This window comes from Strongylocentrotus purpuratus, unplaced genomic scaffold (genome assembly GCF_000002235.5).
Source record: "Strongylocentrotus purpuratus isolate Spur 01 unplaced genomic scaffold, Spur_5.0 spur5_contig_827, whole genome shotgun sequence".
Taxonomy (NCBI): Eukaryota; Metazoa; Echinodermata; class Echinoidea; order Camarodonta; family Strongylocentrotidae; genus Strongylocentrotus; species Strongylocentrotus purpuratus.
The window spans coordinates 819,398-835,561 of record NW_022145532.1 but is presented as its reverse complement, the minus strand read 5'-3'; the positions used below and the strand labels follow the sequence as shown (position 1 = coordinate 835,561).

At 37.1% G+C, this 16,164-nt stretch overlaps 1 protein-coding gene across 1 annotated transcript in view; it reads right to left on the bottom strand.

Annotated features, from left to right (window-relative positions):
- The window catches only part of LOC115918559 (multiple epidermal growth factor-like domains protein 10), a 35,774-nt gene extending 20,589 nt beyond the window's left edge, over nt 1–15,185 (bottom strand). Inside the window, exon 1 of the mRNA XM_030982970.1 lies at nt 14,857–15,185. The gene's annotated coding sequence lies outside the window, so the exon portion shown is untranslated. The remainder of the gene's footprint in view (nt 1–14,856) is intronic.
- Nucleotides 15,186–16,164: the final 979 nt, after the last annotated feature.

Sequence of the window (16,164 nt, the reverse complement as noted above, 5' to 3'; positions counted from 1 at the left end):
TGGAATTTAAACATTAGCAGTGTTCTAGTATTCAAATTATGCAAGAAAATCCGTTTACCTTCTATTCTTTACTGCCAGACACTATTGAGTGACTGACTGACTGACGTCTTTTTTTCTTTGGTGCTATCATACATTAAATGAGCTGTAACAGGTACATGAGCATTTGTTTACATCAATAACTCCCTACTTTTAATTGCCAATATTAAACAGATTGAATCTTTGTGCAGCACAAAACGTACGACCATTCGGTAAAAGGGTCTGAACATCAGACTATTACTTAAGTGATTGCAATCACTTACATGTAAGTCGATTTGACAATAAATAGTCGTTATTTTCCCACTAAAAGCTATTTTCAAGCCCTTTCGTTTTGAGAGAAGTTCTAAATTAGTATTGTCTTTCAAATGCCGTTGGAATTTATCCTTTTCACTTTTTTGGCCTGTAAATGGGACATAGTACCTTTAACCCTAATAAGGCCGGGCTATTTGAAGTCTTACTACGGCCGGGGGGCCATTATGGCCCCCCCCCCTAAGATCTCGGCCGTGAAACGGCCGATCTCCGCGAAAATTTGCACACATGTCAAGTGAAGTGTATAGAACAATATGATAATTTCAATTTTTTGAAAAAAATCCCTCATTTGCATATTTATGGTAATTTATGCAAATAACGTCATAAAATCATATTTTTACCCATAAATCCTATATTATTCATATTTAAGCATTCTTTTTCACTACATATATTCATTAGACCATTTGGAACAATAATACGACAAAAAAAATTGGAAGAGCCAGCTTATTCCTTATGTTATCTCTTGTTTTTATAATTTCTTATGTATTTCATTGTTTTTTTTAATTATTTTTGTTATTTTTTTTTTTTTTTTTTCATTTCTTCCTACAATTCAACTATTTTGACTCCCAAAACAACCACCTTAACTTTAAACAAGACCCAATAACCAATGTTTGATCTATTTTTAGGAAAAATGACATTTCCATATGTTTTGTACACAAATCACAAAAATGAGCGATTTTCGGGCTGACATGCAAAGACAAAAGGTCACGTGACCTTGTAACTATAGGTCCGATTTTTTTTTTTTTTTTTTAAAGATGCGCAAGACTCTAAAGAAAAAAGTCACCGAGCGGCGAGGCGCCATCCATATGCGTTCTCGAACAATCAGAAAAATCGTGGAGGGGGGGGGGCCATAATGGCCCCCCCGGCCTTATTAGGGTTAAGTAATCCTGCAATCACCTCTTGCAACCAGCATGTAGCAGGCGTGCGGAAGATCCCCATCAAGACCTTGATCATCCAGGTGCGAAGCGGGTTTAGGTCAAGGAGGGGCCACTGACGTCATGGCAAAGGAGAAGGTCTGTCTTACCAAGGAGATCTCTTTGGTCTTATCAAGGTAAAATGTATGAGAGTGTTTGGGAGAGGTCGTATTCTTTTGTTTTCACGTTGCCTCCCCGTCACTTTCTTTCCCTGTATTTGGAGGGATGGGTGTCATTCGATTGGGGACATGTGCCCCCACCCCCTGTTCCTGCATGTCTCCTCATATCCAAACCACCAGGAGGATATAGGCACACTGGGTCTCACCGAGGCGAATGACCCACTCGAAGATGGGATAGTTGTCAAAGGATTCACTGGGTGGTTGTGAAGACGCAAAGAAACTGAAAACAACCTCGCTTAGAATTTCCGACTTATAAACACATGGCTTAACGACATACACCATGCAGGATCTATCTGACCCGTCCCCTGGTTAGATAGGAGTGATATAATACAAAGAGGAACTGCAGAATCGAAAGTGTATGAAAAATATGTTAAAGGTATCAAACTACAGATGGTTATCTTTAAAAGGTGAGGACATTGGGTCAACTGAATGGGGGACGGGGTCAAATAACCACTTGTGAAAAATCATGATCCTTTAGTAATCAATATCGATTGGAAGTCATTGATTACAATGACGCGGGAAAAGAGATGAAAACATAGGCAACATGAACACAATGAGGAAGTTTACTATGCTAGTAAAATCACACCTTCAACCTATAAAAGTTTGAAATACTTTATTCATCGTAGATTAAGCTCTTTAATGAAATCCAAGCAAGAAGCAGATCTTTGTTTTATTTCTTATAAATCGGTTGAAAGTAATAGAATATTAAGTGGTATTATAGTAATAAAAGTAGTAGACGTATCAGTGGTTAAGGTAGGCACGTGTAGCAGTATAGCGGTACTGGTACGGTCATGGTAGCATGTATCAACAGCAGCATCATAGTATATATATATAGCAGCAACATAAAAAGCATTCGTAGAGGTAGTTAGGTATAGATGAGAGTATGAAGACGAAGACGGGGATGAAGAACAAAGAGAAGTTGAAAAAGAAGAAGAAGAAGAAAAAGAAGAAGATGTAGAAAAAGCAGAAGGCAGTAGAAAAAAGAAGAAAAGAAACTATTTTTGTTAGGAGGATGAAAAAGACATACAGGTAGAACAAATAAAGAAAATCTGATGCTATTAGTGTTTGTATCAGATAGAAGAGTCAGTGATTTTAATACCTCTCTTCAAAGGTAATTTGAGCATCGGCAGAAAAGGTGAGGTCACGTAATGAGCACTCTTCCAGTTTTAATCTAACCTTTTTCCGTTTTACCAGGTGCGCATCAAAACGGTTCCTCACACGCTCCGACATGGATTTGTAAAGATTGCTGTTACACATCAATTTACTTTCAATTTAGTTGACATGATTTCGGAATTAGTGAGCCATTCCGATTCGACATGAGGAAATTAGATAATATAGCCCAGCATTTCCCTAGGATTAAGATTTTAGAATCATAATTTATTTAGGTAAAATCGAATTATTCAGTTTAAACATTTAGTACGTCCGGCTGTCGATGTTTTTAATCAACGCTGTATAATAATATCTCCTATCACCTGTAAAGAGATTTTGCGCAATCATGAATGCAATTAGATGAAGGTAGAGAATTATGTACGACTTCAGTCGAATTATTATGGCTACAATTAGTAGATGATTCCCGTCAGAAATAAAAGTCCAAATTATTTTCTTTAATTTGAGATGTGTGAGAGGCATTTTTCCCTATGATAATTTAGTATGAATAATGTATTGCAATTGAGATATAATAATGATAATTGACAATGATAATGATGGATCCCAAACCTTAAACCCTTTCCAAAATCACTATCTTGTAAAATGGTGATAATCTAGCTTCCAATCTGCTATCGTTTACAACTGAATTTTCCTCAAATCTACTCTCGACCGAGAAAATGTTAAAAATATACAGTTATCGAGTGCTATATTGTAAATTGTATATTTCAAGTGGTAAAACAATTCTATATTTGTCAGATCTCAAGTGTAATATGAGACCATCAGATTATCCTAGGTATTGACGTGCATTTGGGTCACACTCGGACATTACTACAAACCTTGACTTAAGAAACAACAACCTCGAATAACATTAATATCTTATCGGTGTCAAAATCATATAGCGTTCTAGATTCTGTATAAGTTGCACACCCTGAGAAGCTTCAGGGAGGGAAGGTGAGGCACAATGTAGTTTTATGCCCCGAGCTGATAAAATTATGTTGACAGAAATTTCCATACAATAGGCATTCATAATATTTCATCATGACGGAAGAGATTGATCCCTTAAAGTGTTCTTCGGGATATTGATATGAACATTTACGTAGAGGACGGAAGTATTAAAATGAGAGGCTGATAAACTGAACCAAAGTTTTAAGTGGTGATTAAGGAAGAAAAAGTGATTCCATTTCTTCTCAATAACTAGCCTACTATAACACATTGTTTTAAGTATGCCAGTTATACCATCTTTCATACATGTTATCGCATTGATGGTCTTTTCTTGACTAATTGATTCCTCTTTGATTTCTATCCCATTACAAACAAAACGTTTCGAACTCAATAAAGACGAAAATATGCAAGGAATCAAATGTATACTTGAACCAACCGTCTCCTGTAAATGAGTATAAAGACTTAAGAATGAGGGTTATTTCACAACATCGTATTCCTTTAAAATCACACCCTTATTTTCCAGAGGTTTTTATGTTGGTTTCGTTTTCCTATATCATTAGCAGCTAAGATGCCCAAGACACTATTGTAGGCTTATATTGAGAATGATGAGGCAAAATAAATGTATGAGAAAGGGAAAGCTCATGTTTTTCCTGAGGTCTATCACTTTGATCACGAGTTTCACTTAGGAAAAAGGATATCCTACCAGTATAATAGGTTTGCACAAGATCACATTAGGGACTGTGATTATGATGTAAGTATGTATTTGCAGGATTGATACAAAAACTACATCAAACGCGGTTGATGGAAAGTTCATAGTGGAGGGGTGCCCTGGAAAACAATCACAACTCAATTCACAACAACTTGAGACTATTGACTCATTATAAAGTCTGTATAATGAATAAAAATAAGTATTCGCCTCTCTTATACTTCATCCAAACACATGCTGGGTATTGAGAGCTTTGGTGGTCCAAACATGCGACACATCAAAAAGTAAAATAAAAGAGTAAAATTAGTCATCATAACTCTAAACAATGCAGCCAAAAATATGAGAAAAATCTTTTGGTTTGAATTGTTATTCTTATAGAGATGTAGAAGATTAAAGGCCTATTAAAGATAAACTCCAGTACTGGTAAAAAAAAAAAATTAATTCTCACAGAATCAAACGAAACTTACACTGAATGTTCAAGATTACAAATAAATGACATGTGCCAAACAATTTTGGAAGAAAATGTATACTGGCTGAGTAATGAGCATAGAAAGACAAGGAAACCAAGGTAGTACCATCCCCGACACGATGTGTGTTGTCCCATATATAGCTTTCTATGCGAGTGTTTGTTACTTTACCAAGACTCGGTCAAATTTATTATGATTTTGATGACTCCAGAACCTTGCAGTGCACACCAATACTTACATGCTACATGATCAACTGTTTCTGATCCTTTCACACCTTTTCTTTCACAATGCAATCGCATTACCAGTACTAAAGTTTAGCTTTAAGGGATATACAAAGTGCCACTCCCAAATGAATTGTTTAAAGATAGAAGAATTCGTCATCCTTTTTAAATAGAGATGGAGAAAATTAGAACAATCTGCAGCTTAATATTTGACCCTTTTTTGATAAGGTCCACAAAAGAACGCCTATCCTATTTACCCGTAGCCCGGAAGTACGACATGGGTATAGTATATTAGTGCGCACACCTTGTTATTACCTAAGGGCATTTCACTTCAAGACAGACGTGTTCCCTAAGAAAATTCGATTTTATCACATATACAGATAATAAGCCTCATGCCCTCATTTACAAAAAGAAAATGCATTTAAACGAGTCACAGGACAATTCAAAGAACAAAATAAACACTCACTATCTCCCCCCTCAAGAAAAGGAGAGAGTTATATCCCCCTATTGTTGTAGGAAAAGGGACGATGCGTTCATAACTTTAAAAAAAAAACTGGGTCAAGAAAAGTTTGGCATGTATGTCAAAGTAGGGGCAATCTGATACGGTGTGAACCCTTAACCGTACCCGTCCGTCTTCTACTTCCTACAGACAATGATGGTCGAATTGAGCCAATATCCGACTGATTTATATAAACAGGCTTCCATGGAGGTAGATCAAGTTTCGTCTGATAATGGATATCAACAATGAACTTGGAAATACACCGTGACTGCGAGGCCCATGAGAGTTTCCCATTCACCCCTTTCCCCCTCTCCTGGGGGCAAAGAGGGAGTTCACCGTGAATTTTTACCTTAAAACAGACGAGAATGAAATAACAATTCATATTGCTTTGCAAAAACACCATGTGTCACTCTATATCAATATGACGAATTCGTATTAGATTTCATTAAAAATTACCGATTGAAATTGACGGGTGTTATGGACTTGATCATTCTGTAATTAGCATGACAGTTGCATTATAAAGTAGTTAATCTTATTCACACACGTGCAGTCAATCAGGTTGTCGAATAATGACATTATATGATGTAACATTTGTGTTTACTGGACTGTTGTTGTTTTTAATCATTAAGTGCAACAGCCGGTCGGGGGGGGGGGAACAAAATTTTAAAAGCGCAGTTGTCTTAGCCCCTTATCTTCCATACAATTTAACAGCTATTACTTCAAATTAAGCTAACCGATATATATGTATAATACAACACTGTATAAACCTGATATAATTTTGTATTCTAGGACCAATACCCACTGAACTCTTACCCTCCATTGACAGCAGCCCCGGAAAGTTACAGCGGAAAAGAAACTACCTATTATTAGGATAACTACCCCTGGACAATATTACTGCCACCTATATAGGTCGTTCTACGGCAGTAGTACTTCGGACAACTACCCCTGAACTTATATTCATAGATTAATTTTAAGTACTCAATTGATAGTTGGGTATTGGGGAGTTGTTAAAAGTCCAAGCTAAGTGTCACAGGAATACTTGTTCTTGCCGGGGACAGTTTTTAAGGGAAAAGTCGCTCAGAGGTAATTGTCCCTGGGGTAGTATTCTGGGGGTAATGTTCTAGGAATAGTCGTCCTGATAAATTATGTATTGCTGTTATACGTTGACAAAATTAACATCAACATCTTATATTACGCAATTTTTTTAGGGGGAGGGGGTATTTATCCTTTCTTTCAATGACCAGTAGTATGTGGTTTCATTATGAAAATACGCCAAATAAAGGACTTGCTATAGCAGCAAATTCATAGAACAAGAAATAATGCAGCTAAAATTATGAAAACTGTAATCATTATGGAAGTCTCATGAGTGTTAGATGTAAGACACGAATGCATGAAATATAACAGAAGTATTGGAAAGAAGCACACGAGTGTAAGAGCGTGACAAAAAACGAAATTAAAACTTTCAAACGAAAACCATCGAATTCAGATACGGAATATATGAGAAACTGAAGATTTCTTTTTTTTTCCTAGAGCTAAACATTGGAAATCAGATATTCCTGTGCTTTTAGGATTATTCTTATATCTTCTTCTCAAATCAAAGATTTGCTCTTGCAAAGAATAAACAGAAAGTATCTGCCCAATATCAACTCGGATGATTAGAAGGAATTGAGAGGAAAAAATGAAAGATTAAAACGCAGAACATTTTCAGCGGAAATTCAATTAAAGTTTCCTGTGCAGTCTCATAGTTGAGGAAAGACATTTTAAAGGAACATTTTGAAATACAGACAGGAAAAAAAGTCTAAAACTAAGTACCTTGTGAAGCTAGACAATATACTATTCCAGACTAATGGATGGGGCTTACATTGTGAATGTCCTCCTGCATAAATGAACGTGAAAGTATTAAGCAATGCAATGGGGTGTAAACCATTCAATTAACATGGGTAATCAAAATGAATGCCAAAGTATATTCTATTGTATATTGAAGTCCTTTCTACTGTTACGGTCTCAAACGTTCGCTTTTATCTGTATGTATAGAGCGCAGAATGGCTTCTTGATAATTAAAAACAAAAAATTATGTTTCTTGTCACACAGAGTAGTATCTCTATCAAAGCTTCTGATCAGGTCCCCCCCCCCCCCACCTGATTTTATGATCAAATTAGATATAAACATATCCATTTAAGAATTATTTTAAACATCCTCTAATTTGTGCATTTCTTTCCTATCTGCTCGCAAGCAGAAAAGGGCGCCCCTTTTTAATACTTGTGCCCCGGTTTCCAGGCCCATGCATGCTCGCTTACCTTACATTAAGGCAGTCATTACGTTTTTAGGTCATAATTCTGAATCAAAATCAGTTTGCGTAAAAGGGAAAGTGCTTTTATGTCTTCGATCTAATATTAGACTACATCATTACGTTTTTAGGTCATAATTCCAAATAAATATCAGTTTGCGTAAAAGGGAAAATGTTTATGTCTTTGATCTAATATTAGACTTCGACTGCTGACACCCCACCCCTCTCTCTCTCTCTCTTTCTTTTCACAATCATTAAGCACACTTGCTCAACCAAGGAACAGTGCACGTTGTTGTCTATTTCTGGTACAGAAATGATGCACTCATGTTTCTTTTAAACTTCGCATGTATTCAGACGGTTGAGAAAATAGATTAACGCTTTCCGGGATAGGTTCATGGTCGTGCCATTTTTGTTCTTTAATTAAACAAAATCATAAGTATATTCTACTTTCTCCATTGTAAGACTAACCAGCGTAATTTATGAAAGATATCAAAGTGGTATAGGTTATAACTTTTCATTCTATCAAATTTGAAGATCAATAATAATTACAATCTTGAAGATGCTGTAAATTTGGGAGAGCACCTAAACACTGAACGTTTTATATCAAACTAGACTAATACATGAGAAGATGACATGAAAATCCCATTGATATTTAACAAATATTAGGAAAAATTAGCGTGGCAAAATGATCGATTGAATCCATCTTCATCATGATTGTTTCTTTCTCTACTCAGCAACCAACTTTCATTATTGCATAGTCATGAACAGTGATATACACTATTATTTGGAAGTCAAGGAAAGAATAGCCAAAATATGGGAAATAACAACAGAATAAATCCCTCGGAAACGGGGCATGACTAGGATATAAATCAGACGAATCACTGACATCGAGGAGACAAGTAAACATTTACTACAACCAATTAAGAGACCGTACTATTTCGTGTTTCTATGGTAACAGGGGATGTAGTGCCTCCCACATACCTCATCTACCAAGAGGCGAATGTTCCAGACCTCGGATGTGAATCACTTTCGCCGGTGAGGCAGGCGAGTTCTAAATCAGTCAGCGATTTACAATGGGCTCATGATCAAAACCTTGTCAAGGCTGGTTGTCTTTCTTTATTGTTAAGTTCTCGTTGGTGTATGACTCTGTTTCTTACAGAGGATGAAGCATCATTCATTTCAGGCATTTCTCAAATACTTTAATCACATAACAGACAGGTTACATTATCACGGCTAATACTATGATGACGTGTCGTCATGTTGCAAAAGAACGATCAACTATAATATGCTTTGTGTGCTTTTAATCTTTAGGTTGTATAAAGAATCATATCTAATTTTGATAATGGACCATCCAGACATTACATCACATGTGTACAGCTTTCATCAATGATTGCAATTGGGGGACAATTGAACAAAGAAAAAAGATTAAAGATACTTAAAGAACTGAGAAATGTATCATTTTTTAAATTAAATTTTTATTAACATCCTTCCAATTCGGAAATTGAGATTGATATCTAGGCCCAATGATGGTGAAAGCTATGTATGGTATGATAGGTTGTTTTATTTGATAGCGATGATTTTTCTGTATGCATGTGTACATTACTTTCGAAAGAGGACGGATATAAGTAGGTTTTGTGGTTGAAATTGGAGGGGGCGTGCTGGCCGCGGGAGTGAAGTAAGGAAATGAATTTTGGCTGTTCTCAGTTGGTGAAGCCATTGCGTGAGAGAGCAAAAGTGGAGAATGCCAAGTTCGGGCAGCTAAATCGAGCTTATCTAAGCTGTTAATGGTTCTCAACTCTCAAACTTTTGCTCCTAAAGTTGGACACACCATTGACTTGGGTGGTCATCAATGATCACGATAATCTAAAGCACCCTGGATGATAATGGTCTGACCCAGATTGACCCGGATGGGTATCCAGGGACGCTACCGGGATCACCAGGGAGGAATGCTGTCAGAGAAGGGGGAAGGGGGAGAAGCGAGGAGAAAGAAGGGGTTGGGCGTCGGATGGGGGTCACATTGACTCATCCTTCTACACACTCAGTTAGTCGAGACATAGACAGTGAAGAGATCACTGACAATGCAGACAATTCAGAATGAGGGCCTCTTCACTCAAGACAAGTTGTGATTAAACGCAACTCAGATCAGGCGGCTACACTCCTCAATTAAAGAGGCCTCAGATTCTGTAATGAGCAGCTGAAACATTTTATCAGTCAAATGTCTGCATATTTGATTTCGTTAAATGATATCTAACGACGATATTACTAAGTGTATCGATTTTAAGAACATTCATCAGAAATGTTGTCGAACTTGAAAGATTTAACCCCTCCTATACGTAAATGAGCAGCTATTTCGCGCAGTTATAGAGGCTACCCTGGGTAAACAAGCCATATTAATACTATTAATATATTTGAGACATGGGGCGCAAATTTGGACAAACACACACAAAAAGAAGAATAGATTACTCATAGTTACAACTATTAGAGTTTCATCCACGTTGGACACAATATGAATACAATCATGGCTAAATATTGAGATCTCTCATGAGGCATGCAGGGGTACATCTGGGTTTTCTGTGAACTCGGTATGAAACAACCTGTTGACAGAGACGAGAGTGTGTCATGCAGGTTTAATGAACGGTTGTCAGCATTTGTGAATCTCATAGGATAAGATGTAACCAGGTAATCCCTTCTAGTCAAACTTCATAACACCAATCATGAGTGAGCAGAAGAGAATCAAACTTGGCACCCCCTCCCCAGTATATAGCCTGAGCTTATTTAAAGTGACCCCTCCCTGGGAAGGGAAAAATAATACGGACTTCGGTGCAGTGAAGGCATTTTATCAGCTAACACGGCTGCAATGATATAGTTAAATGCGTGAGCTAATAAACATTTCGTTAAAAAGATTATAATTACTTATGCTTTTTTTTGGGGGGGGGGGGGAGAGAGGGAGTTAACTGCGAGTTTTGGGATTGCACCTCCCCTATCGTTCTAATTGCCTGTAGTCGTATAGAGAAAAGAACATTGGAAAAGAGCAGTTTAATTAAATGGAATTACACTGTTCATTTATTGACTTATCGGAGTAAAAAAAAAATGATCACATAATTAAAACATCTACATAGGCAAAAGTTAAAATGTATTGGGTACAGTGAAGAACCCAAGAGAAACAATGTGTGTGGAGGGTGGGATGGGCGAGGGTAAGGAGCCTTATACTATGAGAATATAAAGTGATAAATAAAAAAATAAAAATTAAAGGCAAAAGAGAGAGTGCCTCCCAGATGATCATTGAGTCTCTCCTGATCAGGTGCCCCTGCCTGCCTGGAGTGGGTATAACCATGACCTCATAAGGACAACGTTTATCTACTAGGTAATACGAGACGCGATGTATCTAGGCGATGTTATTAGTCAGACTACTGCTGAATCACCCTTTAATGAAAGCTCGGGGATAGGTAAGATGTAAACGGACCCAGGAGAATGACATCTGAGGGTGAAGGAAAAATCGATGATCTACAAAGCTGCGCTTCTAACTTGTCGAATTATATACAAAACGGATTACAACTAGGAATATTAGTCACAGACTGAGGTCCAATCGTCCTTGAACAAAGAAAGCGGTGAATCAAAAAGCTATAAAGAAAAGTTGAGATGTAATTACTTCTGAGTTTAATAAAGAGTTGGATAACGAAAAAATACATCGTCCTGCCTACAGCAGTTTCGATTATTTGATTGTTCTTTGTCTTTGATGTGATCAAAAGTATGCTTAATCGTATTTGATCCTCAATCTTATCGAGTAAGATCACACTCACGTAGCCAGCCAGAAATGGGTAGGGGTGGCCACACCCTACCCCTTACAATATTGCCCCCATGGGATAAATTAAACATTTTGTCAATCCAGTGAACATGACAATTTGGTCGGTTGGCCTTAACTTTCGTCGGAAAATGTTGAGTGTGTAGTCTCTACCTCATGCTATGATACGGTACATTACTTGAGCATCCTTTTTACAGTTATGAAATTAAATATTAAAGCCTGAGCTTATATAACACTATGACCAAGTGACTTATTGTGTCTCTATTAACTTCATTACCCGTTTTTAATCGAGCTTTTCGTCATATTTCAATAATGATACTCGATGTCTCTCATCAAATGAGGGTGTGGATATTTGCTCAACCCTGGGAAGACACCGTAAAAAAAAACCCACCCTAGTCGGTATCCAAACCTGACCCCCTCATCGATTCTTTCTTACTTTTTACCCGTATCTCCTTTCTGTTTTTTTTTTTCTGTCTCTCTCTGTCTCTCGCTATCCCTCCATCTCTCTTTCTCTCCTACGGTTGTTCTACGGTTGTTCCTCTCCCTCATCCTACCATTCTCTTATTCTCTCTTCCTACTTCTTTCCCACCTTTGTTCGACTCTTATAACGTCCCTGGACAGGCATAATCGGTGGGATAAATCCCCTGTCGGAAAAGAAAAAGAAAAACTGAGGAAGAGAGGGTTTAGCTCATTTCAGCTTCACCCCTTTCCCCTTGTTTACCCCCTTGAGGTTCCCCGGGGCTGCCCCGGCTTCGATGAGCTCATAATCCAATTCATGTTCACAAATCAAGAGAGAATAAATGAAATCAAGACAATAATGCAAAGGTCAATAGAATGACTTTAATGGGTTGTCAGAGATCAGTCACATCCCATTAATGTGTAGAGTCGTGAAGTGATCTACGTGTTATAGGACTGCTTTCTAGCTAGTCAAACCTTGCATCGAGAGTATGAAATGACGGTTATTCACTTGATCAGCTCTGATCGACGATGTCATCAAGATTGAAAGTGATGTTATCAAGTCGCCTTGCTCACTTCTTGAGACTTTTGTCAGAACTGTCAAGAAGAAAAAAAAGGCAGTCATCGCCTCTTTCCTCCTCGATTTTGAATATCATCTTGCTTCGCTCATCTCATACTCCAATGTGGATACAGAAGAGAGGCGAAACGACTGCCCCCATTATTGACGAGTAAAAAGAAAACATTAAAAGGCCTTTTCTGGTTCCCGCTAACCCTGGATCCTGTACAATTTTACTCGGAAATTGTGACCCCCTCATATTAAAAGGGCCTGGGAGGGCCAGCGGGATGCCCCAAAAAATATTCCCGGAGGAAATATTCATGAATGTTGGGAATAATTAAATCGCTCTTAACCACATCACTCTCTCTCATTCTGCTCTCTATGGGGACCGATTGCTGGATGATTGCCACCAGGAAAGAGTGAAAATTGCACAAAACGCTGAAAATTAGTTTCTAATTTCGCTGTAAAAATCACCAAGGGTTGCTGCCAATTTCTCAACTTAGAACTTGATTATTAGAATTGGCATCTCGGGGTGAACCAATGTTTGTTGCTAATGACATTAACTTATTAGTAGTTTTATATATGTTTTTATTCATTTCAGAATGCATTAAATTGCACAAAACCATGATGACGTAAAAAGTGACGATTTTTTGCCAATTGTTACGTTTCATAAGAAAGAACAGTACTACAAATTTAGTGACTGATTGATATAATCAGATGTTTAGATCAACACTAATCAGTATAGTGACAGTTATAATAATAGCGTATAGACCTACATTACGATATAGACACTACACTATCGCGGAAGATTATCAGCTGCTATACAAACAAGCAACGGTCATCATGGTACTAAAATTGAGGTGTTGTGTTATAATATTTCCGGATTAGTTGGTGGCGAAAAGATTTCCGCATGAACCCCCCCCAACAATGATGTAGGCCTGCGATGGGAATACCTTTAATTTTCCTATTGGGGGTGGCATATTTGAACCCTTCATAGATCCACGTTTGCGTGTCACTTATTTTTCGACATAATTTAAGAAATAGATTCAATATCAGACTGAGATCTCATTGCTCCTATACGCTGATTTAAGTATAAATTATTGGCAGAAAAGGGGAGAATCCTAATGCACATAATATTTGGACGAGGCTGCTTTCTTTGGTTTTTCCTTGTTATAAAGGAGCACGGTAAAACGGGGTATACTGGAACAAACATTGGAAAAACGGTTGTTGATATCTTACTTCCAAGGAATAATGCAGACCCTTGCCATTTGTAATTATGATGATAAAAGCAATAAGAAAAAGTATTTTTAAAATAAAATCATCATGTAGTGTCTGCTGTAAATGCCCATTCTAGAACTAACACATCCATTATCCACGATATCAGACTGTTTTCTGAAATATTTAAGAAGCAAGGTTTTTATGTCCAATAGAGGAGGAAGCTATTGTCAGCAGCTGGATATGAGAGGATTTACGCACTTGCTAAAACAGAATTGACCGTAGATGAACCGATCATTAAAATCCCTTATGGTTTGATTAGAAGCTTACTCGAACTTGGCTTTAATATAGGTGTAGAGTTTTTGAAAGTATGCCAACAAAATGGTGTTAAAGTTGTTTCCGATAGCGGCTAATCTTTTTGGGGAGATTCCCTGTGAAACGGATCGACCGATGATTATCAGAGATCCTTAACAAAAGTGAAGTATATAATAGTATCTGTCTCAATCTCACACTTTGCACATTTTGACAAGATTCCGGAGAAAGATTAAGCAGGGAAGTGGAATAGATGGAGAATGTGGGAGTGAACGGGTAAAAACAATGAAAAGATCATGATGATTATTTGAATGTCAAATGTGCAGATAGGGGAATGAGAATGAAAATATGGAAAAGAGCTTATAGGTATGAGGGAGAGAGAGAGAGAGAGAGAGAGAGAAAGAGAGAAACACACACACATATAGAGTTGTGAGTGTGTATGTAAATGATTGAAAAACAAAGATACAGAAAGCCAGAGAGACAGAAAGATAGAAAGAGAGAGAGAGAGAGAGAGAGAGGGAGAGAGAGCATATGTGTGCTAGTGTGTGTGTGTGTGTGTGTGAGGGGAGGGGGAGGGGTTGAGAGACAAAAAGACAGAGAGATGTAGATATATAGAGAAACAGAGATTGAGGAGAGAGAGAGAGAGAGAGAGGGGGGGGGTGCAAAAAGATACACAGTTGAGACATCTCTCTGTCATTGTCCGATGTCACTTATTTCCGCATTTAATTTCAAGAAATTAAGCACTTTAACTGACTAAAGTGAGTTAAGTTAAGACGGACAGGCGACTTAAACAAAAAGGGTGCCCGTACCATATGCCAGTTCATGTCAAGTCTTCAGGAACCTTAACTTCATCTGATACCAGAAACTGCACTTAGCTCTCTATCAGTGTCTATGCATGGAGAAGGGGTTAAAAAGCACTCTCTGGCTGGTTATAATTTGAACTCTGTGTATACTTCTGATTCCCCTTCCACATGACATTTCAAAATAAAGTGATCGTACATGAACGACCAACCAACCGTCGATTTGCTGGTAGTAATCTGTGCAGTGAACTTCAAGTTCATCCATCATTACCAATGTATTCTCTTATCACTATACTACTGGATGAAGTATTCTTTTTTTTCTCTTCTATTTTCAAGTCTACCGTGTTTTGTAGACAAATACTAAAACATGATTCTCTAATTATTAATAAATTAAATTGCTAAGTTACAACGATTACTCCACATTATTTTTAACGTTGTCTTGATGCTGTGAGTGAGAATAAAAAGGTCTTTAAATCAAACTGAATCAAAAGATGCAAAATAGTAATTAGTAAAATGTTAATTAATAAAATATGTCCTAAAAAAGCACTTACAATGATTCAGACAAAACTATTTTTTCTACGAGCAAAACGAATATGAAACGAAAATAATAACTGTTAACATTGCGTTTATAGAGCAAATAGCACAGAATATTTATTTTGTGCAAACAAGTTTATAAAATTTAAAGTTAACGAAACCTAATAGTTCGCAATCCATCTAAATATTTCAGAAATGTTCCTGTTATGAATCTTATTTCCGTGATTGGAAGATCCTTTCTGAAGCAATACGGCGTAGCTAAGCCAATTAATCTTCTTATAGAGAACGAATACTGGTATTTTCTATGGCAGTATTTCCTGGTATAGGGAAAAAAACATCTTGATATCCGATACTCTGCCCTTGTTTTCAACTTTATAAGAGACAGAAACAATAGGCATTTGAACTCAAAAGTACCAGTCGAAAATAAGATGTATGGCCTTCTAGCATGACTATCCACTTAAAGGTAATTGGCCTATATTGCATTTATGATCATGTATTGGTCTTTCTTTCAAACCCCATGTTCAGTTGCTAAAGCATTCGTACAAAATTGTTCTCTTTTGTTTATCCATTGTTTTATTAACCACATACACTCCGATTAGCGAAAACTAGGCTATTAAATATGATGCCATTGAAACCTATTTTTCAAATAATGTTTAGCAGAAATGATTATTACTTTTTTCTCATTCTTTTAAAGTAAAAGATTATTATGGTCATTCGAAATGAATGCTCAAACGTAAAGAAGTAGTATAGGTGATTGAGATTGTCATAACTGTATTTTTACGT